This window comes from Anser cygnoides, chromosome 5 (assembly GCF_040182565.1).
Source record: "Anser cygnoides isolate HZ-2024a breed goose chromosome 5, Taihu_goose_T2T_genome, whole genome shotgun sequence".
Classification (NCBI taxonomy): Eukaryota; Metazoa; Chordata; class Aves; order Anseriformes; family Anatidae; genus Anser; species Anser cygnoides.
In genome coordinates, this window is record NC_089877.1 from 29,160,353 (window position 1) to 29,184,293 (window position 23,941).

The 23,941-nt window shown below is 44.7% G+C and overlaps 1 protein-coding gene and 1 long non-coding RNA gene across 13 annotated transcripts in view; one reads left to right on the forward strand and one right to left on the reverse strand.

Moving 5' to 3' along the window:
• RAD51B (RAD51 paralog B) overlaps window positions 1-23,941 on the forward strand; it is a 422,492-nt gene that overhangs the window by 295,460 nt on the left and 103,091 nt on the right. For 2 of the 11 annotated variants that reach the window (XR_007163701.2, XR_010832049.1), the window contains one exon: window positions 21,762-21,872. The exons of the other annotated variants lie outside the window; for them this stretch is intronic. The gene's annotated coding sequence lies outside the window, so the exon portion shown is untranslated. The remainder of the gene's footprint in view (window positions 1-21,761; window positions 21,873-23,941) is intronic. 11 annotated transcript variants of the gene reach the window in all.
• On the reverse strand, window positions 6,371-8,995 carry LOC125182910 (uncharacterized). 2 transcript variants are annotated; one of them, XR_010832053.1, is made up of 3 exons: window positions 8,128-8,995; window positions 7,068-7,231; window positions 6,371-6,798 (listed from the first exon to the last, which is right to left on the reverse strand). It is a non-coding gene; the product is annotated as an uncharacterized lncRNA (long non-coding RNA). The 2 variants fall into 2 exon arrangements; XR_007163712.2 differs by lacking the exon at window positions 8,128-8,995 and adding an exon at window positions 7,474-8,054.

Consider the following 23,941-nt stretch of genomic DNA (forward strand, 5'->3'; position numbering starts at 1 on the left):
AGGTTCTTGCACACTTCTCAAAGCTTGTCCCTGAGCCTGAGGAAAATAGGTGCAGGGATGGTGAGGATGGAAAGCTTCATATTCCCTGCATTTGAGGTAGTGTGTTTGCCCTGGGAATAATAGTAAAGGAATACAAGGTTTGCTGTTATTTGTCACTTGGGATCTGTTACCATTTAAAGCTTGGTCTAGGCTTAGAGCAGAGCCAAATTCTGATGTGATTTACTCTTGCTGTGTGCGTGTTTACTCCTGCGTGGGTATGTGCATAATGGGAGAATTTGCCCTCCTGGAGTTGCAAAGGATTTGTTAACACACAGAAATCCCACCCGTTTAATTTAAATCAGTTTAACAGATTTAGTGAAACTCGTGCCACGCCCATGCTTAAGCTAAATTTCAGTAAGTGCTTACACAAGGGTTTACAGTAGTTTAAGAGAACTGGATATAAACTGTACATTTGCTTAAACCCATGCAATTTCCAGATGTAAACAAGAAAGCAGTCACAAACTCTGGGCAGCCCCCTTCCTCCGGAGCCAGCTGGGAGCAGTACTCAGCCCGGTTACTGACCAGTGACCTCTCTTGGCCACCTCCGACCGTGGAAGGGGTTCGTGTGTGCGTTCCCCACTATGTTTCCTGCAGGGGAAAGGTGCACGAGCTCAAACCACTCGTTTACACTGACATGACAAATCCCGCCTGAAGTGGATTAGGAGCGCTCACAGCGAGTGCTCTGCCGACAGCTGGGGCGACGGCAGCCTTCAGCAGGGTGGCAGGTACAGCAGCTGGAGGGCAGTCACATCTCAGACTAAGACAGCTGTTTGCACAGACAGCGTCTGGCCATAGGCTACCTTACGTACACGCCAGGTTGCCTTTGACCAGCTCATGCACACTTTGCCGATTCGTAAAGAATTCAAAGCTTATTTAATTTACAAACCGGGGAGCATCGACTTATATCCGTGACTATGCCAGCATTCAAGCTGTCACACACCAGGAAATTTGCCTACTGTAAATCATTTCCACTTTCCAGTTAGTGCAGGATGTTCAACAGAGCAGGTTTCAGTACAAAACCCAAAGTGACTCCATTTACCACTTCTCTCACGGTAGTTTGCTGTCTGTAATTGTACTTCTGGACTACTTTTGCATGGCTGTATTTTAGTTTCATTGTTCTTTTGTTTGTTGGTTGTGTTTTGTTTTTCTTGCCTTGATTGCCACTGCTGCTCAAAAGCAGCATGATTTCTTTCCACTGCCTTCGGTGGAAATGAGTGGAGCAGGGCCCAGTTGCCTCTGTTGTAAGCAGGGAAGATCTCTTACAAATATCTGAAAAAGTGCTTTAGCATTATGGAACGAACACGTAGGAGCTCATGAGCTAACTCAGTAGATTTGCAAAGTGTCTCTTTGCAAATTTTTTCTTCTTGCATTTTGCTAGGGTTCATCTCCATGGCAATTTATACTGATCGGTTTGCTGTGCTCCTGCTTGTTCAGCTCCCAGCTGTGTGCTCCCCTCTCCTTTCCTCACACTGGCACTTGCACTTTCCTGACCTGAATAGTTGCAGGAACTGGCTTAAACTGGCTGAAAAACAATCCTCTGGGATTTTTTTAGGCCAGCCAGCTAAAACTGGTTGAAGCATCTTTAGTCTTTCTGAAAAGAGTCGGCGGTCCTCCTTGCAGTTAACTACAGAAAGATGACGGTCAGGACTGGAAGCTTTGGTGGTGGGGTCAGCAGAGAAGTCCCAGACTGCATGGTCAGAGGCCATGGACTTTTCTTGTCCTCAGCCTTCCTCTGCCTGAGAATTCAGTGGCCACGTACTGGCAGACAGGGGAAGCTTGTGCTGCTGCTCATCCGTGATGTGTGTTTTGTAGTTAGAGAACTCCTGATCCTAGCATCCTTAGGGCTTATTACTTTTTATCAGCACTAATTTTCAGGTAGAACAGAATGAGAAAGCTTTGAACCAGGCAATCCTGGTTTGTTTTTGCTATATTTTCTCCACTTACTGAGTAATTGCTGGCAAAAGGAGGGAGCTGAGAATTTAGGAGAAAGCTGTGTTTGTAAGACACATATCTCTACACCTGCAAAACCAGAAAGGATTTACCACAAAGGCGTCGTAACCACATGAAAGCCCAGGCAGTGACCTCCAGAGGACACCCATGAGTTAATACCAGCGCAGAGATAGGCATGGAATTGCCCCTGTTATTCAGGCAGCTGGGAGCATCTGGATATATTGATGTGTCCTAAGCGATCTGTTAAGGAGTCCTTTTGGATGTGTTTGCTTGTTCTGCCACTGGGAATTGCTGTCACTGCATCGTCGATGCAAAGGCAGGCAGAACTAGTCAGACTATGGTTGTTGCAGTTGTCTCATGCTTTCCATTACAAAATCTTGTTTTCAACTAATTATAACTTACCATAGCATTTGGGCCAGAAATATTTATATAAGAGACTTGCTTCTGGATGTTTTAGATGGAAAGTTTCTTTTTGATAGCTTCAAGTGTTGTTGGGAATAAACACGTCTGACCTGTGATTAAAGCAGTTCTATTTTTTTAAGAAGCCCTACTTCCTCCATTATTGGAGTACAGATTGCACATTACTGAACGAATGATGGATGGGATATTAAGAGGAAAAAAAGGGAAAATTTTTATTTTCATATGAAAATTTATCCAATGATACTCTAAGCATGCTCCAGAACAAGATGAATCCATGTTCTTTTGCAACACCTTTTCCTAGCCTTTGGGAACTGCTGAGTCACTGGTAGGCAGTATTTGGAAATTTGAAGTTGAATGGTATTCCCCGTTCACAGTAATCCTCTGGGCATCTTGAAGGAACAAGAATGGGATGCAGCAAGGAGTGGAACCAGGGCACTGACGGGCCAGGTGACAGCTGTGATGAGGTTTAAGATAAGGGCTGAGATAAGGAGGAGAAAAACGCAGGGAGATGGAGCTTAAAGGGGCTCATCTCCAGGCCTTGCATTTACACTGGGGTTTTTAAATCTCATTGTTTTGCTGTTACATAGCAGTTGGCTGACAAGATACTTGCTTCAACCCCCTCTTGCCTTTAGAAAGAACAGCATGGCTGCTACTTGTGCAGGCAGTTAAAAGTGTGCATCTTATATCTAAAGCTACCCGAACCCTAAAAATATCAGCGTTTTCCTGTGGTGGAATGTCGAGGGGTGACGCAATTTGCCAGTTTATATTTAGAAGTGTTTGACAATGATAAACTAAAACCTGGTATTTTGATGTTTTTATTTTTTTTTCCTGTTTAATACAACTAGAAGTTAGTAAAGCCATTTTTTTAAAAAATACCATGTTTAGTAACGAGTCCAACTCTTGATATCTTTTCACTGATAGGCTCAGTCTGTGGAAACATTAAGGGTATCTCCTGTATGAATTCTCTTTAAAGAAAAAAAAAAAAAAAAGAAATAGTAGTTCAATCCAGAGCAAAGAGGACTTTTGGTAAGCCATAAGGCAATAATTCTTCCTAGCTAACAATTTAAATTTTAAAAATCCCTTTGGTAAAATTGTATCTACTTCAGTATAAATTAGCTCAAGGTAAGGGCTTTTTTTTTTTTAGTAGTGTAATAACTTCATTTATTTCTTTCCCTGAGTTTCTTTAAAGTTTTGCAGTACTCTCGGATGTAATTTGAGTTTGACCTATTTCTAGCAATCACAGAAGTCTTACTTGCTCCAAATTCCAGCTAGTCTGAAATGCTGTGTTTTGATATTGGCAGCATTTAAACCCTTCTCATCTTCCCACTAAAACTGGAAACTCTCTGTTGATTTGCAAGGGGTGAGGAGTGGCCTGAAATGATAAAATCGTCTTAGGAGACTATAAAATTTATCATGAGACGGAGATCTATTAGCCTGTAAAATTTTCTTTGGCTTGATTGCATCTCCAAGTTTACCAGAACATACACAAATAGTTCCTAGTTCTAAGAACTGCGCAGCCCTCAGTTTTGCATATGGCCATCTCCCCAAACCACAAGTCACTAAAGAATGTCAGTGTGATGTTTGGCTGGTTCGAGGAGGGCAACACTCCTAAAGCAGGCTTGTGGTTTTATCCCTGCAGTATGGAGACTCGAGCGTTAGGGAGATTATTTTCTTTCACATGTATTACAATTTATTTCTTTTCCACAGTCTGAAGTAGCAGCACCTGTGTAACCTTATTTAACTGCCTTCACACGTTTTCTTTCCCCCAGCTAATATTCTGCCAATATGACAAACTTTCCTCTCTTTGAACTGCAGAACACCGTGAAAGCTTGTATTTCTCAGCCTTGTCCAGTGATGTGAATGTCTTCTGTGTGTTGTTCACTGGAAGCTGTCGTTTTACCAATACTGCAGGAACATGACTACTATCAAGCAGAATAAATTGTACAGTGAAGCTGTTACAATTTGTTTTTTAAAAAGGTTGATGCATATAAGGACCTGTTGTTTGCTTATCCCTGAGCCTTTCCCAGCACAGAACATTACAGATGATTTGCTGCTGCTCTAAGAATTTTTTCTCCAGTAGAGGTTGTGAGGAAGGTGTATCCACACACTTCAATTCAGTGTTAATAAGAGGAGCTTGCAGTCATGTTTCCCTACCTTTATGTTGACAGAAATAAAAAATAGTATGTTTTATAAGCTTTTAAGTCCTTTCCTGTCCTCTGAGGGCCTGAAGGATGTTCATTCAGTTTTGGGCTTCCCGGCTCATGCTACTAAGAAGAATGTCAGCTAGGCCGGCGTATTAGAAACCTGCATGTAAGTTCACCGAAGACTAAACTGAGACATGTCACGTATTTAATTTCTGTTCAATGGGACGCTACAGAAAAATTAACATTATCTCAGTTTGCACCCCAACCAAGGAACCTTGTTTCCGTTCCAGTTTATTTTCCACTCACAAGAATATATCCTCCTCTATCTCTATAGAGATGATAGTTGTCAGCAAATGATCTACCATTTGGATAAGTGGCATTCAATTCCTCACTTGCTCTCTGCCATCTGGTGCAATTACTTTGCTATCTGTTTGTTATCCAGCCTAACAGAGCTGACTGTCCCTGGAATAGCCCGGAATTGATTTCAAAGAAATGCAGGACTGTAAAAAGATAGGTGTGAGTTCCTAGCAAGAGGAGTCAATTCATAACTGAATTCACTCGTCTTTTAAGCCCAAAATACCTGCCTTCCAGTGACCAGAAAATCTTATTTTTACAGTGAACAGCCCTTTTGTTAGCAGTCCTGGTAACAGAGGGAAGGGAATTTGTTAAAACACTAATTTTATTTCCACACTATCACTTTAAACACGAGCCAACTCCATGTTTTCCTGAGAACCAATGAGGCTTGAGATTTTTTTTTTAATTAAAAACCACCGAAGGTGGGGTTTGTATTTCCTTTCCCGTAGAACACATTTGAAGCACCTCTGTCTCCAGCTGGCTGTGGGAGCAGAGCCAGCCCATAATGGTTTCAAGCCCAGTGTGTGCATAGGGAACGGGGTTTTCACCTGACTGATGGCTCTGAAAACGTTTGCAGCACAGAGAGCTGAAGCTGGTAGCACCGGAGTTGTTTAGAAGAGAAGAGAAAGGAGGTGGCTGTGTTTTCTGAAACCTGGCAATTCTTCCCTGTCAAGTGCAGTAAATGGTGCATGAAGGGTCTCATTTCATCTGCTTGTGGGCGCTCTGCTCCATGAAACCTTTTGAAGTTGTTGCCAGAGGATGTTGCTGAGATTGGTTGAACTTCCTCAGAGTCTTTTCCCCTGGCCCTACAGCCATCCTTTCGGCTGGGCTCTCCGAGGTTTTGTTACTGGGGCTATACATGTAAGAGTAGGGATGAAAATAAGTTGTTCACCCTGATATCACTTAAGAACGTAAAGCACTGTGACTTTTTTCCACAATATCAGTATCTTTTCCAACTTTACATAACATTCACTGCTTCCCAGGCATCATATTGCTCCAGTTTTAATCTGGGTTTCTTAGGAAATTTGTAGTATCTCTACCTGATCTGTTACACAATGGCCCCATTGTCATTTCCCTAGGTGTGACAACAACGTTATTGCCCAAAGTGACTTAATCTTTGCTTTAGGGCCTTGTGATCTTGCAGTCATCTTTATAGCACCTCACTAATGGGAATGCTTCCAGCATTATGCTGGAGAGGGGAAAAGGAAACATCTTTCTTTGTGAGGGAGCCTGCTGTCCATCGTCACGTGTGGGTGTGGTGGTGGTCAAGGTTCAGAGCTTCAGGAAATAGGACAGGGTGCTAAGCAGAGTGGGGGGGCACCCCCACAATTGCACTTTTGAGGACTTTTCTTCTTTTTGAGTGGAGAGGAGAAGACATATTTGAAAGTATGAAAAAGGTAGAAGAAATACAGAGACAAAAAGAGAAAAAAAGGGGGGAAAGAGACTGGCAGAAGAGCACAGGGCAGGGTAACACAGACCTTGTTTATTGGAATGCTTATCTGTAAAAATGGGCCTGGATAGCTGAAAATGTGCTTTTCTGCAGGTTTTCAGAGTCCAGCTGAGGAGCTGTACGCATGGCCTGTTTCACGACAGATTGGTGTTTCCGGGTGGGCCCGTAAAGCGCAGACATGCTTGAAGATGGGCAGGTGGCAAGAGAAATGATCTGAGCTTTATCGAAAGCCAACAATTCTGGGAGGCAGACGCTTGGTTTCAGTTCTGGGCAGATGCTCAGGTCAAATCTTATTTTGTCCAAACCACTTCCCCTCCCCTTAGGCGTGATATTTTCAGAGTGAAAGGACAGGCAAGGCCCGGGGAGATTCCAGCGCTGGGCTCACCGTGCAGCTGCTCGGGCGAGGAATTCATCGGCTGGGGAGCACCACTCGCCCTCCTCCTGTGGATGCAGGGAGAGCTCGGGCTTGTGCACCACACCGAAACATGCACACGCATGCACGCACGCACACCAGAACAAACCAGTTCTCTCCTGCCTGCTGGGGAGGCTTCGGTTACAGGATCCGCAGCCAGCGATTGCCTTTAAGCCGCTCTGACTGCGAGTGCCGTATCCCTGCCTTCCTCCTTCCTTTCTCAGCACAGAGCCAGAAAAATACTCCCCCTCTCCTCCCGCCCTTCCCAGCACGCCTGACACAAAAGGCAAAAACTGACCCAAGCTCGCCTTCGCAGCTGGTACGTATCAGGCAGGACACACACACATAGGTCGGCCATGGGAACGCGGCGCAGCGCTGGGTCGGCGAAAGCACCGGTGGGGGTGCGGGGCAGCAGGAGGAGCAGGGCCGGAGTCTTTTTTTTTATCGTTATTATTGTCTGCTCTTTTAGAAAGGAAAAGGAAGAAAGATTACAGCAGCTTTTCTATTAAATGAAAAGATTAGCATGCCGTGGATGCTTTGCTGGGGCGTGATGAGATTTGCAGCAGATGAGCGGGTTGCTAGGCGATGCTAATGAAAAGCAGGCTTTCAAAACTTGTGTGCTGTGTGGGCCCAAAAGTTATCGAGCCGCCCTCCCGCAGCCCCCCCGCCCCGTGCAACCTCCCAAATATTTATAAAATCCTCACCAGGACCAAGAAAGCCAGACACTGGGCTGGGCTTTTGACAGCTCGGTCTTCCTGAGCTGCCTGCGAGACACGCACACGCGCGCGCACAAAACTTTGCTGATTTTTCTTTTCCTCCTTACAAAGGAGGAGGTAATTGAAAACAAAACGATGACTTTAAAAAAAAAAAAAAAGGAGGTGGGGGAGAAGAAGAAGAAAAGTGAGCAGTGGCTCCCAAACCAACTTGGTCTCAGATTTCGGAGTTCAGGCAGAGTTTAAGGGCCTGTGTGCGTGCCGGGGTAGGTACGTGTTTGTTTTCTAGTTCACTCCATGCGTTTTCAAGCTGGGCTCTCGCTCTTCCCCTCCTCCCGTCCTCCCGCAAGCCGCCTTTCCCTTTCAAGGCCTTCCGACACAATGAGCTTATTTTCCCAGGCTCCCTGGGAGCTGGGGTATGGGCACGAAAGCCGCAGCCTCCGAGGACCCTTTTAAATACAAAAGTTGAACGTTGCTGAAGTTACAGACAGGGTTTCTGCTATTTTTACAAATGACCCGTGTCTCGCTCCCCTTCTCAGAAGTATCAGCATTCTTAGGTACGTTACCAGCTGTCTCTCTCGGTTGTTTTTTTAAGTGAATTTAGTGCTGGTGTGACAGCCTGGCAGACTGATGCACACTGCTTACCTGCTGTCCTCCTTGTTGCTCCGGCTGCTGTGCCTCCAACCCAAAGCAGAGCAGCTTCATATCAGCAAAAAAGGAGATTTCCATCATCTGCTCTGGGCTAAGGCGGCCAAAGAGGTTTGTGTTTCAGCAGCATTTAACAAGGTCTAATTCAAAATAATCTGATCAAGTCATATAGCCCTGCAATGATAAAGCAACACGCAGACATTGCTGAGCTACCTTGGGCCAGTCGATCCAGCCTCACTGCACAGCCTGCTTCTGCTTTCCCCTGTCCCTTGCCCCAGTGTGTCATGTTAAATGGGAAGGGCTGCATTCTCCCTTCAGTGCCAGTGTGTATTTTTCATGAATGTTTTGGGGGAGGTAAGAGGTTAGCACGAATTGGAAACAGAATTTAAAATTACTGCGGAGAGTGAATATGAGCGTCTCATATGGTGGTCCCATAAAGGTAGTCCAAGTCAGAACATTAACGATCTTGGTTGAGGTCTGCAGAAGCCACTGGCACTTGGCTTAATGAAAACAAGAGCATGTGGGCGTTTTGTGGGATTTTTTGTTTTGTTTTGATTTAAAACACACTGTAGCAGCTCTGTTTTTCCTGGACTCCTTCTCACTAATGCCAGTATAAATTGCTAATCAATAAGAAGTTCCTTGGACAGACAGATTTTTGGGGGCTACTACACTGACCTCTTTACACTGCATTTTGGGTGGCACAGGCCTATATGTCTCTCTTTTTTTTCCTTCTTTTTTTCCCCTTTTTTGCTACCCTCAGCACTGTTTTAGTCAGCATTATATGGATAGCTGAGATATTAAACCAAGGTCCTGATCGTGTGTGGTCATTAAAAATCTCAAGGCATTCCCTCCAGAAGTTAATCTTTCAATTATCAGTTAGGGGAATTAAATTTTGCTTCCATAAATTCTCCTGCTGTTTCAATTAAATAGGGATGGCCAATTTCTAAATGCGTAGGAATAGGGCCAGCTGCTGTGTGCAGACTGTGGGATGTCTATTCAGGTAATGCTCCATTATTTCAAGTACGAATTCTGGTCCTGCAGGATATGGTACAGGACATGTTAGAGTGCAGTAGGGGCAGAGCGATCATGTGCCCTCCCTCCTGTCCTTTGTCAGGCCAAGCAAAATGCCTGGAGGGCTCCACATTTTTGAAGCCTGGCTCTAGGCATTCCAGGGCTGCACTGACATGCCTACGAGATATTGTTGACCATTACATAGGGAAACTCATTTTTCACCTTTTTCCAAAGTTGTTCTGTAGTCCCGTTTAGGGAGGCCAACTGCTACCCTCAGCACCATCTCAGTAGTGGATGTGGGCATTCCTTTAGGTGTAGCTTGTTCTTTATTTTGATGTTTTTCAGAATAAAAAGCGAGACACACGTGCAAAATACGGGCATTTCTGGAGATAAACATTATATGATGCTATATATTCTTAAATCAGAGCCCAGCACGTGCCTTTTCCACGTGAGTTCGCTCCCAGCAGAGTGGTGGCCAGAAGCACTCCCCATTCATGTGCACCTGGGTCACTCTTCAGTCAAAGTCCTGCAAAAATACTTTGATTTGTGATGTTAACAGAATTAGGTGATCAATGGACAACACGGCCAAACAGTTTTGATTCACATGTGGCTGCACTTTTCATTTTCACATGAGCAACTCCTGAACGTTGAGCAGCCAGGTCTTACCAGCCTGGTGGTTCACAGAAAACCCAGTTAATAGTCACCTCTGTGACCTCTGTGCATGCTGTATCTTGTATTCGCATATACAAGAATTCATAAAGGAAATGCTTAACCCTCCAGGAAAAGGAACCAGATCATGTGATTTATCTGTATTTACTTGTAGGAGATAAAGCTGGGATAAATCTGGTGAAATGCATTATTCTGTAGGCTTTAAGGTGTTTAATTTGTTTAAAAAGTAGCTGACACATTTCGAGCGTGTACCTGGAAGCATTCCTGATAGCAAACTTTCCTTCATGTAAGGCTTGACTGTGTGCCCCTTGGAGTCAGTGGACTTTCTGGGGAATATAGGGTATATAATGGATCTGGGGGTAAATACCAGCAGATCTACACAAGCAGAGCCATATTTGCAGACTTAAGAGATAGCAAAACGTGCAATTCCTTCCTACACGAAATGCTGTGTAACTGAAACGTGCTTTGCTGGATTTCTGGTCCCACAACTGCCCCTACTATCCCTACTGATTGTTTAAAGAAGGTCCTCTGCAGATTCACACACACTCAATTGATCATGAATGAACCCAAGAGCAGTTATTAATCTTACTGCCTGGTTGCACTCTAAACCCCCTTCTAATCCTGCCTCTGTTCTCATGGACAATGAATGCAGTGAGATGAAGGCAGGATCAATGCCAGCATGGAGCTGCCCTTTTTAGTAGTTGTTGTGGCAGGGTTTTATACATCAGCGGCAGTGAGTGGTTCTCAGTGTACTGGGGGGAGAAGGGAGTGAAGATGAATTAAAAGGGTCAGACATCGTGCTCCTGAAGGGATGGCAGAGTCCCGTCCTGACTCTTGGTCTCTGGTGAATTTTTGGGTTCCTTGTATTTAATGACTGACCTAACGAGACATTGCAGCCCTACTGCCCTTTGGAGATCCATGAAGAGCTGAACACAAACTAAGAAAGGGCGCATTGTGTCTTTGATCCACTGGGCAGTATTTCACAGGCTGGCAGATTTAATAAAATCTCAGAGGAACCTCAGCTCATATTTTAAGAGGCTTAACATTGAGTTAAAAGTTCCCTTTACTCCTGCATTGTTGGAGACCGTTCCCTTCCTGTGTGCTGCCAGAGGACCTGCAGGGAACTGGGGCTTCGTGAGCCCAGACTGGATGTAGGCAGCTGGTTGAGACTGGCTACAAATCTGCAGGAGCAATAGCGGGAAGCAAGAAGCTCCCTAATCCTTTTTGTGTTTCTCGTTCTTTGAAGTCATCCGGTGCCTCACACGCAGTGTGAAAACTTTGCTCTACACCTGAAAGGGAAGCCAAGCTGCTGATAAGGCCTTTTGGTCAGTCATTTTGAACTGCGTGACATGAAAAACTAGGTCTAGTACCTCTACTTGTAGTAATGTTATTTGTACCACTGCTGACATTGAAGTAAGGATAACTAGCTCCGCAACCGAAAACATAAACAAGGTCACTATCAGGAAGTCCTCCCCGATCCAGTGTTTCTAGAAATAGCCAGAAAGCAAAAGTGTCAAGGTGGAAAAAGTCTTACAAAAGTTGATAAATGGATCCCCAAAGCTTTGCAAAGTTTATAGTTTATTATCCAAAGCTGCCTATCTAATGAAAAAAGCAAAAGATGGGGAAGAGCAGAGAGCCAGGCAGGCTGGAAGGGAGCCACTCAAGCAGCAAGCTTTTTCTTTGATGTTCAGCGCTGAGGACTCTGGGCATTTGGGCCAGGAAGCAAATCACAAAGTGCCAATTTGAGTGCAGACTTAGGTCAAAATCCGAAAACTGATGAATAGTGGAAACTGCAGAGTTTGTTTTTGAGCATCTGATGACTTTAACTACTACTCTGCTTGCTCCCGCTCTGCTCCCTTGTGTTATTGTTATGCTGTTTGTGGACTGCACGGTTAACATCACAGCAAGAGTTCCAATCGAAGTCATATGTTGACCCTTTGGTCTAGCTTTACATAGAAAAGCTATTTTCTCTTTACATGGAAAAACAGGAAAATGTTAGAGATTACTTCAAGGGAGGGGAAGGCTTCTGCTTAGATTTTCAGAAGTGCAGGGTAAATACTTTTGAAATCCCAAGCACTCGAATATTACCTTTTTTGAGAAGTGAAATACAGTTCTCATGATTCTTCAGTCACCACTAACTCTAAAAGAGGATCCTTTATAAACTCAGAAATTTACTGCTAGGTTGCTGCCCAATCCCACGGATAATGTAGGCTGTTTGAGTTTTGGATTTGAAAGAAAAGTGGAATCTCCTACCCAGAGATTGGTAGTTAAACTTTTCATTGTTGTTGATTGAAGTCTGGCTTTCTTGGTGGTTAAAGTTTTATATACTTAAAGAAGCTTTAACATGACCTAGTAAGCAGTTTGCCAAAATTGGCATCTGAAATGATCAGCACTTGGGAAGGGAAGGCTCCAAACTCTTGCTTTATAAGAACTTCTGCCAATTTATACTGCTCTTGTAATACAGCAGCTGTGGTCCCCATTTCACAGAGCCTTGTAAGATCCAACAGAACCATGCTCCCTTCCCGCAGGCAGACGCAGATCCTGCAGAGGTGTACAAAATAGTAACTTCCACAGATATTTTTAAGATAGCTCTTTTCTTGAGAGAAGACAGGAGAAGGGAGAAAAATGTTTTCAGGAAGAAGAAATTGCTGTTTGGAACTGATATGTCTAGGGGCAGTGCTGAGTATCAAGAGAAAACAAAGAAAATTAAATGAACTATCACAAAGGAAGGGGCAGTCATGTAAAAGACACAGATGATTTGTGGGATTTTGCAATAGCCTCCCGAGGGGAGCAAGGCCTTTTGCTTTGAGACATTTAAAATTAAACTGGACAGAGCAATGGAAATTCCAAGCACTGGCCCCTTTGGGGCAGAGTGGATAAGCCACTAGGTCTCCCTTTGCATGTTCCCTTACTCTTTTGTAACTCTTCCTGAATACCTCCATTCCAAATAATCATTCGTCTTCCTCGGACGCCCATCCTGGCCCTCTGTTCCTCCCCTTTCCCCTTGAAGAAAGGAGCCGGGCTTGATTCATGGTGTCAGTTATCTTCCAAGCTCCGAGCGGATCCCAGGGGCAGGGGCGCATGGGACTGATGAGGGTAGGGGTGATCAACTACAGGCTTTCCTGTTGCTGAGCTTGCTGCAGGCCTGGCCGTTTTTAAGACTTCAACAGATGTTTCTGCTTAGAAACTATTGGCATCTTTATGGACTGTTTTTTCCATTCTTCCCTCCCGGCCCGTGTCCCAGCAGCAATGAATTATGTAAGACTACATTCTAGCCTTTTCTTTATTAATATTTCTGTAGACACATATCTAAGAAGTGCATCTGCAGTTCTCTCTCTCAGTTTTAGGTGCGTCAGTTTTCAATTTGACTGAAACCCCCACCTACCCCAAAACACTTCTGTGCCTTTTCATCCTCTTACAGACACAGACGCCAGAAATACAATCACTGAAATCCCGGCTCCTGGCTTCAGATTCAAGGCGTCTCTCGCTGTTCATACTGTGATCTTAATTGATATGCCTTGTGCTTAAAGGTTAACCCCTTGGTACGGGGGCTGCCTTTATTTGACTTTTACCTAGCACTGATTGCACTGCTGGTGCTTAACAAACAGTAATTAATAATAAGTAATGGAAGGAGATTTAGAAACTGCTGTTAGAGCTCAAAACGGCTCCAACAAGAATCATCCCCACCTGGCTTAGTGGTTTAGCTGACAGTTATTAGAAATGAACCAGTTTCAGACAATCTCGAGTGGAATAAATACACTGGACTGGTTTATTTGCACAGTTGATAAGCACTTGTAATCCCACAAAATACGCGGTGTAATGCGTGCAGGGCACCTGACGCAGTCTGGGTAGACTTAACCCTTTTACATTGTACAGAAAAACTTCAAAGCTTGAAACTGGATGGATTAAGTTTCTTAAAAAGATGATGTAAGTAATATGTGCAAGACCACATGCAGATCACTTTAACTTGGGAGACAGAGAAACTTTATGCATTGGAAAATTTGGCATGGCACCACCAGACTACTCCTTGATTTCAGACATACTGTAGTAGCAGAAATAAGCAATTTCCTTCTTTGGGAACTCACTGCAAGAAGGAGACAGCGCAGCCTTAGCCGGTGTGCCACAGCCAAACATGGGATTTTCATGTAGGCCTATATCTTGTTATTACAGCAAAAGGTTGCTGTAAATCCTCTTGATGCACTTAGTGACTGAATTCCCACTGGAAGAAAAGCACATCTTTGCCAATATAATACTCTCATTGTTCAGCACCTCAAACTTTGTTTTGTGACTGTGCTGCTCTGACAAGGCACAATGCCATCGCAAGTGGTCCTCTGGCATTTTACCCTTTCATGAATTTAGTGCCGATGCAAAGTTGCTGAGTAGGTGGCTTCCTTTAATTTAGAGCGTATGGATAGTTCTCCAGTAACAGCCAAGCAAATTCACATTGTCCTACCCAGGTGCCTCCACACACATGTATGTGGTAGAAGAACGAGAGTTAAACCTTGTCACAACCTTTTTCAATCTTTCAGTTAAAAACAAACAAAAACAAAACATTCTATAAAGACTGCCAGGTCAGCCAGTCTAGCATCTTTCATTGGTGATTGTATTCATGAGAGAATTGCATACAGTAGACACTGTGGTAGATGGGATTTTTTAAGGCTTTTTAGTCTTTATTTCCTGGGAGATAAGGCATTGCTGATGCAAGCAGGTATTTCCCCCGGTTTGAGCAGGGAGTGCCATTACAGTGGGCAACGTTTCGTTGACTGATGTAAAGACAGGCTCGGTGTCTAACGTCTTCAGAGAGCTCGACACTGCACAAACATCTTTGATGTACATCCTCACTGCTTCCTGGTTTTGCTGTTATTGTTATTTTTAATAACTAATGCTCTCCTGGTGAAAAGAGTCACATAGCGAAATAGAGTGCCAAGATCTGAACTCAAGAATTCCTGTGCTTGCTCCTTTAGACCATGCTGTTTTTCTTAGGAGAGTTTAATTCACTTCAGGATCCAGGAGAGTTGTGAGCCAAGCTATGAGCCATTATCCACTAACAAAAATCTGCAATAATAGCAAATGGAGCATGTAAGCCGCCTTGCCAAGGAGCGTGATGCTCTCTTCTCAGAGGTCTCTGTGCTGAAGGTCTCCCCAGATCTCTCCCTGTTAAATATGAAGTCTCCTAGCTCCCCGGGGCCCATTACTGACCCCCTGGCTAATGGCTTTTTGCCAGTCCTGCTCTGTACGGTTATATTGTTGGCTGACACTGCATTTTTACAGTTCGGTTTTGTTTCTCAGAGTCTTAGAAGTGGCCGTTTTCATTGTCAATAAATACATCGCTTTGGCCAGTACACTGTATTCTCCTAGCAGCTTGGTGCTCACAGACTATAGGGAGCTGTAAACAACACTGTTTATACTTTCTGCTGATACCAGAACATTAGCATATAAATAGGGGAGAGATTTAAACAGGCTAAAACAACTCCAGCCTGGCCTATTGGGAAGGGCGGACAAGCTGCTTTTCACTCTCCTTGCCAAGGATGTCAACTTTTCTGTGGGACTATTGCAAGAATGAAGGGCTTAAAGAGATGGGAAGCTTTTATCTGACAAAAGAAAGGTCGATGAGCCTTAGAAATGCAGAAATGGCCTGAATAACAGTCTGCCTGTTGGGATTTCCTTGTGAGCACTCTTGGTGTTAGTGTGGGGATGTGGAGGGAGGGAAAGTACTCACTTAAAAATCGCTGCAGAGCTGTGGGACAAGAACTTCCTTTAAAGGGTGACTCTCAGCAAAGTGTTAAACATATTATAATTGCACCTGGAATGAACGTATCCCTTTAGAAAAAGTTACTTCATTTACCTTAAGAAACATATCGTGTAACCTTTAGCATTCTTTTAGCCTCACTGTATTTCAGAAAGATGGTACAGCCAAATACTACATCAAATAATCTCTTCTATCTTATCTATCTATTGAATTACTAAAATTCCTCTCACCTTTGGCACCAGTGAGAGATAGGCACTAATGCTGCAGTTAGTCAAATGATTTTAGCCCTTTTTTTGGTTGAAGTCTTATTTTATTATTTTTTTTTTTTTTTGTAATAGAATATGTAAAGTGGAGTTAACAAAAGTGTAGAGGCAAGGGAGAAAACAGGTTCTCAGTTAAGAGTCCTTTGGAAATCAGAGAGCAAGAAAAGAAGAAAGCAAGCCAGAAATGATATTTCCAGATGACAAAGAGGTACTGTGGGATTTTAAAGAAAGCTGTCACATGAAGAGTGGGGTGAAGCAATGAAACAGAACGTACCTGTGCTTGGGATCTGTCCTGGGCTTTTCGGATGTGCCTCAGTGGGGCCTTCCCAGAGACCTTTGGAGATACTTCCACTTGGGGACTGGAGAGCTTTGGGTGGAGCAGCCACTTGCCCCATTTCCCTTCCCTCTGCTGGGATCGACAATATTTGAGATAGTTTTTCTCATCAGAAGCAACGAAATAGTGTGCCAAAACAAAGAATTCCCATGTTTGTTATGTATTGTCACCTTTCTGGTGCCTGTGGAAAAGACTGGCTTCAAAGTTAAGTCCCAAAAACTGGAAGAAGCACTACGATTTGTACAGTGCTTAATCCACAAAGGTTGCTGCAGGAGTGTTGCGTAGTCACAAGTGTGGCCGTGAGAGGGGCCCATGAAAAGGACAAGGAAATGGAAACGGAGCAGGTTTTTACTCTAGACCTCTTACTGGAGCTCTTCATTGGGCACATCTGCATTTGGTCCTCATGATGCCTTGACTGATGGGCCAGAACAAAGCTGGAGACCTGGAATAGCTGGCAGTGGTGGCAAAACAAATCAGAAGGCACTTTTCAAAACAAACTACAGTGCACACACAGGCTTGTGCCTCTGCAGTCCGGAGCTAGTGCAAGCAGGAGGCAAACCCGTTCTCCGCTTTGGGGTGCAAGATGCCAACAGATAAGCCACCACCTTAGAGGGGGTAGGAATCTCTGACTGCATATTGCTGGGGTGGCTCAGAGAATAGGAGGCATTTCTGAGCTGGTGGACCATGGGTGTCCCAGAAGGAGAGAGGCATTAGAGGTCGAGGGCTGCAAAACATTCCTGTATTTCAGAGAAGACCTTGATCCCCGAGACACCATGTTCTCCCACAGGATTAGTTGCCCTTAGATTAACCTCATTAGCAGTAATTATAAAGTCTGACACATTTCCCTGTCATCATCTCTCCTGTATCATGCTGTAGGACATCTTCCTCGTGCTTCTGTCTTTTTATCTATCTGGTAGATTAGAGACCAGAGTTCTTTGACTATGTTATCTCTCAGGCTTTTTTTCTCCTATGTAAACTGGGCAGTTTTAGCAGAGGATATATTGCAGCGATCTCAGTTCGGTGCTTCACTTTTGTCAGGCGAAAGTGAGACAAAAAGGACAGCTAGTTGTTGTTCAGATAATAACCTTAATGCCACCAGGGATAAAACAGTGTTTTGTCTTTGGGTTGGGATTCCATTCCCATGGGCTTTGCCCAGCCCTCAGTGAGCACAGACATGGCAAATTGCTCCCCATCCTGCTGAATTCCTGGGCCTCTGTTGGGAAGGAGATGGCCAGAGCACCAGTGTCCTGGCAGCTTGAGGGAAGAATAATACAGTACCAAGGGCACTGTGTGTAAGGCAGCCCAGTCTGTCAAGGACTGAGCAGCAGAGAAAAGCTAGCAAGTGCATAGACAGCTCTCAGAGTTGGCTTTTTTGGAGGATATATGTGCCCAAGGGACAGAGAATCTGTTCTGCTCCATGCAACTTGGTTTACATTATATGCAACAAGATATCTTGGAAGCTTGCCCTTCTTTGGTTTGGTTGCCACTTGTAATGTAGAATGCAGGTCCCATTTGATCTCCATGAAAAAAACCTGTTCAGAGACCCTGTTGTATGTACTCCTCTCACCAGAGGGCAATGAAGTCAAGTCTCTTAGCACAGGACCGTCCAGCACCACACAAGTGATGCTCCCTGTGTGCTGAAATCTGAAGAACACCACCTGACGCGGCACCAGTATTTGAATAGAAAGGTGGCACTGGGTCAGGGTGACTCCTGCACAACAGGTGGCATGCAGATAAGCAGGCTGCCCCAATTGTCCACAAAAGATCATGGGATACCAGTGGGAGGACTTGGCAACAGTCACTAGCAGGAACTGGCGTTCACACCTACTTTGTGGCAGATAAACTTATCTGCATCTCAGTAAATCTGCTTCCAAAGTGGCTTTAATAGCCTGCATTAATAAGCCAGATGCATTACAAAAACAATAGGGTTTGGAAGCGAGACGCTTACATTCAAAACAACCGAAGCCAACCTGCAGCACAGCGAAGTGCAGAAATGCCGTGATGGGCGGCCTGCAGGAAGGGAAGCTGGAAGAGATCTGAGCCCGAACTGGTGCCAGTCCTTGGAGGATTTTAAAGGGGGCTGATCTGAATCGATTGAATCAGAAGTGAGAGTCTAATGGATGGAAGGAACTGCATTTGTAATGTCTTCATTTTTCCATCACCTTTCCTCATTCTCTCCGGAGTGCTGCTGTTGCATCTCACAGCAATGAACAGCTCAGCCGAGGACTGGCACTTGGTATTCCAGTCAGACCCGGTCTTTTGCAGGGTGCCAAACAGCCCAGTGTAGATGCCTCAGCCCTTCCCCCAGCCCCAACACACAGAAGCATCTATGCAAGGCCTTACAAAGCCTTTTAAATGTCTTGCAAATGGGACAAAGATAGGAGGAAATGAGATCTCTTCTCAGATTTCAAGAGTCCATTTAAAAATTACACCATGTGGGCGAACTGGCGTTCTCACCAGCAGGCTTTGAGAAACTGAACTTTTGCTTTTGGGTACTAGCTTGACCTTGATCTGTGAGGCCGGTTGCAGCTACCATTTAACATTTGGCCCACAGGCTGTTGGAGAAAAGCGTGTCTGTAGGGTGTTTCAAGGGACAGTGACTTTCCGTGAAGCCCAGAGGGCGGGTGGAAGCCCTCTGGGTTGGTTGTTCAAAGAGGAGCTCCCCTTCCTGGTCAGACAGGGCTGAGGGCAGGACAGGCTATGGAGGAGCAGCCGAGCAGCAGGCCGCAACACTGCCCTTGCTCATAGTTTGCTGTGGTGAAGGATTTCAGGCTCCGAGGCTGTGAGCCCTCCACCATGCGTGACCACAAAAAGCGTGCGTGCTACCAGAGCTGGCCTGGGAAGATGGCGGCAGGGCTGGGCTGAGCTTGGGTGCCCCCGCTGTGCCTTCCCTCCCTTGGGACTTGATAAATACCCCGTGCCTTCCCCCGCCCTCCTGCCCATTTTCCACAGCAGAGAGCAGACACAAGGGGACCCTTTCATCTTGGCACATCCCCTTGCTGATTAATGTGATGCAATGTTCCCACAACAACAACACTATGTCGGCCATGTAATTAGGCGGGAGATAATGAATGCTTCAGAGACTATTCAGGCAGCGGTGCCCGCCTCCCCGCCGAACAAGCTTCTTTCTCAGCAGTGAAGCCAAGTGGAAGGAGAGGCAACAGAAATGCCATTGGTGCTGCGCCTAATTGTGCTGGAACCGGGGGCTCTCGCAGTAGAAAAGAGGGTAAGGGCTGGTGTGGGAGAGATGGGCGAGAGGGTCCACTCCGGTATCTCAGGGCCAAACTTTTTGTTGTGTCTTTTCATGTGTTTGACCTTGTGGCAGGAGAAGCCTTAAATGTGCACATCTCTGGCTTCCTATGTGTGTGCCTTTTTTGTTTCAAATCATTAGGGAAAGCCATCATTTAATAAGCATAAGAGTCTGTCTTCTCAGTAACCCAGAGGCAAAGATGCTGGTGCTACTTAGTGGCCTTTGAAATGTGGGAAACACACTGGGGACACAATAGGCTTATTCTCTTTTAGGGGGCTTTACAGTTAAGCTGCCATTGTCTAGCTAACATTAGCAAGAAAGATACTCCCCTTTTTCCCCGACCCCTATGTAGACTCTGAGAAAACAATCAATTGGTTTAAAATGCACTACCCAAATGTCTTCAGATTGCCCAAGAATAAAGCCAGCAAGTAGCCGAAAGTCTGTCTGATCAGCTGGAAGCCAATGAATCTACTGTCAAAGGTCTAGCAGAAATTCATTCCTCTGCTCAAATAGCTTTCTGGTTTTTTTATTGTTCGCTTGCTGATGCAAAATCTTTTTAAACTTCAATTCTGAGTATAATGCATACTAAATGTAGGCAGTGCAGCCTTGTGTGAACAACTGTTAGAATTCATCATGAACTTACTTCAGTAGTTATGAAATTAAAAGGGTAACTGAAGTTGTGCATGAAGTGCAAATAGGCAGAAAACAGCTGTTTGTGATAGCAATGAAGCAGGTAAAGAAGCTCAGTTCATGTGTGGATTAGGTTAATTTCTGAGCAAGAGGCTGTTGCAGGTTGGAGTATATCAGAAAGAGCAACCAGCAATTTGTAAGATAAAACAATTTGTATACACACTCATATTTAAGCCTGCTTCATTCCAACAAGCTCTAAAGCCATAATGTGCCCTTTTGTCAATAAGTACGTTCCCAGGCTGACCCACTGAACACTCTACTGAATTAAGTGACAGACTCTTTTGTGCATCCCTTCTTGAGAGGCAAATGGATGCAAGTTATATTATTCTACTGCTGAAACCCATTTTCCAATCAATTTATTATATAAAGTGCAGTGCTTCTCACTGAGGCACATTTTGATTCTGCATCAGATAGTAAACAGACAATTCTTAAGCCTTCCTAGTATATGCGGTGTCAAAAACCAGATTTCACTCTGAAGCTTTTAACATTGCGAAGTAATTGTAGAGTTGAAAAAAAAAAATCTGGCAGGGAGACCAGCTTTTACAAAAGAGAATCCGTTCCACTGACATCTTCACAGAGCTGTCCAGTGGTATGCTTAGTCATGTGCCTCCGTGTCATGCAAACACACTGCATTCATTTGTGCTATACCATTGCGTCCTAAAGCAGATGCACGTAGTCTCACTATAACCCTCAGATCATGTGTCCTCTCTTTTTCCTTCCTCTGTCACATGCACAAACACGGCCTATGGGGTCTATGTGTGCAACACTGAAGGGAAACAGATGACACATGGTGTGAGGGTTACAGTGCTTCTAAAATTGATGATCAGCATTTTATCAGTGTCAGGGACTCAAAGATTAAGAAGCAAAAGAAGTGATCTGGAACTAAGGAGTTCAGTTGTTACAACCCAAGGCTGAGAAAGACCTCTGTCCTGAAAGGAGATTAAAATGTTTTCCTTCTGTCTATGCTACTTGCTGGCAAGACATGCTCTAACATGAACTCATGTTAGTACTTCTCTCAGTAGCACAATGTCCTCCAGGGAAACATAAAGTCAATGTCGTCATTGATTCTGATCTGTAAACTGTATCTATATTAACGAGTGCCATTCCTATAAACTGACCAGGCTGTTGTAACGATATTTCATTATCTTACTGACAGCTTGAGGCAGCATCTTGTATCTAGGAATGTGTTCAGCAAGTATCAAAAGGAATTAGCACAAGCACAACTCATGCAGGGTCTGTGAGACCAGCTTGCTCTCATAAAGTAGAATATCTCCTTGTGATCTCTCTTTCCCCTCTGCCTAATCTGGTAACAAAGCAAATTGCACCGAACTCCAGCAAGCACTGCACATCTGGGAGAGGAGTTCTCCATACAAAAGCCATTCAGTCACCAAGAGTTCAGTGACGTGACCTTTCTCAGGGCAGCTTGCAAAGCGATTGGCACTCCTGGAATTGTGATGTTGACAACATCTGGAGTTCAGTTGTCTCCGGCAAAAGCCCAGATGTTTTGCTTCTGCTGGTCACAAACTTCTCTCCATGTTCACTGTTCTAATTTCTGTTTAAAGTTGGATTCAGCCAAGAAATGAACATAAATTTGCTTGGAAACTGTCCCAAAGAATCTGCCATCTGAACTTCAGAATGTTTTGCTGTTTTGCTTGCTCTTGACAGGCTCTGAAATCTATCCAGCTCTCTAGTTGGGATGGAATTTCTTTCGCATCTTTTCCATTGGCCCAAGCGGTGTGAGGACCATCTTAGTTGTATGTAGTAGCAAGGAACAAGGTAAGGCAAGATGCTCTCTTGGTGTTCCTTCCTGCTACCACAACACGGAAAGAGCAGTCAGCCATCTACACTCCCAAATTATGCTGACCTTAGACTCTATTTTGGTCTCTTTTGGCTATTACAGAATAAACCAAAGGAAATGTAAGAAGGTAGGGATAATGATGCAGAGTAGCCTCAAGATTGCAGACCCTTCTAACCACCTTTGTTCACCAGTTGATTTGTTTTTCCACAACTTGTGCTGCAGCTCGTATACACTGATAGGCTCCTGCAGACAGAATAGAGTGTTAAGAAGTCAATAGGGTAAGAGTTCAGATTCACTTTTCATTTGCTGTGCAAGCCCTTTACCCTTAGCTATTCTGGCAGGGCAGAGTTTCTGGACCAACAGTTTCTGGACTGTTTCAGGGTTGAGGAATCCCAAGACTGGCACATGAAACTAAACTGGGAAAAGGAGAAATGGCCAAAGTACTTGTGCTCTCCAGCAAACCTCTGCAGTAGGCTGTAGGACAAGTTTGCTGGGAACTGGGAGAGAGAATGGGGAGCAGGAGGCCTGGTGCAGTGCTGAGCGCAGCCCTGACTGCACAGCGGCGCTGGTGTTGGTGCAGTCCTGTCCCTCTGTGCTCTGCCCTCCCATGCCCGGCACGATGCTGGCCGCATGTGAAACTCCTGCTGACTCACACCCATGGCCTGGCACAGTCTGGGCTTCGCTTGAGTTCAGTTCTCTGTGCTGACAGAGCAGTCATGTGCGGGTACAAAACTCTCCCTGCGAAGTGTCCCAGTCTCCTGCTGTCCTACCTCTGCATGCATGCCCACTCCACAGCGGTTAAAGGCATTGCTGGCCCACCTACTGCTAGCTCCCTCCCAGTATGGCCCACTTTAAAAATGAGTTGGAGTACCCTGGACTGGGAAGGGTGCTGTGGGAAAGCAACACGGCGGCTTCAGATAAGCACTGCAGAAACCAGCTCCAAAGGAGGGTACAAGAGGGTGGCGAAGGCAAGCCTACAGCCTGCCTCTGGGCTGGCAGCTGCAGCAGGCAGCTGTTTGGCCAGTGCTGAGAGTGCAGAGATAAGGGACGGCTGAGGAGCTAAAAAGGCTTCCAGGGAAGGCGGGCTGGTGAGAGAAGGGGGAAGGGGAGGGGCAGTTGTGAGTCCTCTTGTGCACAAAATTTCCAGAGCCTCAGTAAGCCCCAGGGAACCACAGGCCTATGCATGGGATGCTTATTTTTTTTTTTAGATCTGTTTTAGTTTAGATGTTTGGGATCTGAATAGGTTGTGATTTATCCTAAAATGGGTGTATGGTGACAGGATATAACTTGTCACAGCAAACTGAACTGCAGGGAATGATCATAATTCAACTCTCAAATTCAGCTTAAAATTCAGCCTGATGGCAAGGGAGTCTTACAGTCATATCCAGAGACAAGAAGTTGTTTGCTGTGAGTTATTAAGAGATTTGAGACGTGAGAAAGTACCAAAATAGCTCAGACATGCACCTTTATGTGTCATGCTTACACAGATCTTACTGGTCCCTGCTAGCAGGCCTTTCTTCCATTTAATTTTATCTCGTTACCCATAGATACACCCCTTGTGCATTTATTTTGTTAATGAAATGTTGGCTCTATTGAAATATCCACTCTGTAGGGGTTGCCAGGACATATAAAAAAGAACAGCCATAAACTATGTTCATTATTAGTGCAGTGCAATGCCAGGTCCAGTACTGATTCCATGAAGTAGGAAAGGGAGAACAGAACTTAACATGTCCCTGACCTGTCCAGAGGGACAAAACAGAGAGCTTTTATTTTATTTGTTTCTACAGTGACTCAGTCTGTAGTAACTGGGTTAAAGTCCACTTAGAAACGAATAGAACAAAAGGCCTCCTGTTAGTGCTGGACATTTTCCCTCTTCAGATATCACCAAAAGGATTTTTTAAAAAAAAGCCCTCCAGCAGAATGCAGGAAACCACAAGCTTATGGGAATGTAGCAGCACTTTGGAAAGGAAAACACTGCCTCAGACTTTCATCTGCAGGGCTTGCTTTTTTTTTTTTTTTCTCCCCCTTTTTTTTTCTTTTTTCTTCC